Here is a 2,046-nt window from a genome sequence, read left to right as displayed (position 1 = left end):
ACTATAAAAGTATAAATATAGGATAGGAGGGCGCAATTTCTCACCTACATTTAGTCATCTACATTATCAAATCACGTTTCTTCACAACACGCCAACAAAACTCGCAATACACGTCTAAATTCTTTCCAATAACCGCCAAAAATAATACGTCCAATTTAGCTGTCGGATAGGAATAAAACCACAATGCAATTGTTACACAGTGCCGGTCACAAATCAATCGTTTTTCCATTTCAGAGATCCAGTTGAAAGGTAAACTAAGCGATTCGTTTTACGCTTTCTGTTGAAGCAGATGTTAACTTGTTATTTTCTTCTATCTAACTAATTTTTAAATGCTAGTAAATGGATGTGAATTATATTATAACGGATGGAATACATTGGATTGAAAAAGGGGCTTATTTGTTAACTTGTCCACTTTGCCAATGTAGGAGATAAAGGCCTTTTACTTTCATAAGAGATCCGTCTTTGACAGGATTCGATAAAAAATAGTTCCAAATGTCATTAAGATAAGCAGTATTTTGCAACTGATTGATAAAGGTAAAAATTCGTTATCTGAAGGCATATCAAAATATCAATCCTGTATTTTATGCAGTATCATGCAGAAGGCATACAAGTTACATCACATTTTGCTTATGTATCCAGACCTACTTTGTACATCATCATCCTCATCAGCCCATATATGTTCCTGTAGGCCTCCTATGAGGGTTCATGCCATAAATCACCATGCTGGCCAAGTGCGGGTTGGCAGATGTCACATGTCGTTGAATGCCGGTTTCCTCACGATGTTTTCTTTAACCCTTGGCATGCCTGGTAGGGTCTGTCAGACCCATACCAACGCGCGAACCGTTGTAGTTCATTTAAATTTGAATTTCGAGCCTCACCGTTTTTAGTAGCTGGCCGTTACTAACCGCGGAATGCCCTCCACCCGCTTCCTCAGTCCGCGGTGAGCTATCAGCGTAAAAGGACTTGCGTAAAGTGCCTCCGGGTCCCACAGACCCCACCAGGCATACGGCGTGACTTTATTTTGTAAGTATTTATTTTTCTTTTTTCTTATAAATATTGGAATTTGTCCGTTAAATAATATTAGTTTGTACATTACATTATCCTATTTTATTTTTTTCAGTTTAATCATGAATAAACAACTAACAGACGAGAACATAGCAAGTTTATTATTCCAAGAGTTGGATGTTGAAGACTTAGCTGCATTTGATTCAAGTGGAGAAGAGTTTGACAAAGAAGATACGTTTGCCCCGCGAAAAAAGATCGGAAAACCCAGTACATTTGTGAGACATGTAGTTGTCACATTTGTCTTGTCTACTTGATTTTTCAATGCGCAAAGTGTTACCGAACCAAAGCTTTACAAAGTGTAAATGCAAGGGATGAAGACTAATTATTTTGTTATTAAGATTAAGTATATGATAGTGCCTCACACTGGATTAAAGTCTGATAATGATTTCAATACTTTTGATACTAATTATATGTTAACAAAGTTATAGTCACGAAATTTTGCTTAAAAATTTGAGTTAAACTTTAATTTCAAATATTTTAATAAAGTTGATTAATTTCTAATATGATTTTTTTACCATCTCTTTTTTGCCCTTTAAACATGCGTCTTGAATCATTAAATCACCTAACATAATAAAATTTATTGAAAAAAATGCTATTTTGAAATCGGGGTCTGAGAGACCCACCAGGCATACAGTGTAACTTATGCCCACCAGGCATGCCAAGGGTTAACTGTTTGAACAATGGTGATGCTATCCACATGAACAGATACATTGAAAATTCAATTTATTTCTTGCACGCTCGCCTGGTCTCAAACACCGACTTATCGATTTTAAGTCCGAGGTTCTCGCCACTGAGCCAATGCTACTTTGTATTTTGTACACGAATACAACATTTATACACTAAGACACTATTATAGTCCCAAAAAGTAGTCTATACACATATCGAGGTGTTCTACTCACCCCACATGAGTTTAAATCGTCCAGAACATCAGAGCCGTGGCGCCAAATGTCCCTTCCGTAGACCAGCGGATAGCACATAAAA

At 36.8% G+C, this 2,046-nt stretch overlaps 1 long non-coding RNA gene across 1 annotated transcript; it reads left to right on the top strand.

Moving 5' to 3' along the window:
- Window positions 1-791: 791 nt before the first annotated feature.
- Window positions 792-1,734, top strand: LOC119833307. Its single transcript, XR_005287948.1, has 2 exons — window positions 792-1,023; window positions 1,121-1,734. It is a non-coding gene; the product is annotated as an uncharacterized LOC119833307 (long non-coding RNA).
- The last annotated feature ends 312 nt before the right edge of the window (window positions 1,735-2,046 follow it).

This window comes from Zerene cesonia, chromosome 17 (assembly GCF_012273895.1).
Source record: "Zerene cesonia ecotype Mississippi chromosome 17, Zerene_cesonia_1.1, whole genome shotgun sequence".
Classification (NCBI taxonomy): domain Eukaryota; kingdom Metazoa; phylum Arthropoda; class Insecta; order Lepidoptera; family Pieridae; genus Zerene; species Zerene cesonia.
Note: the sequence above shows the minus strand (reverse complement) of the source record. Positions and strands in the feature narration are given on the sequence as shown.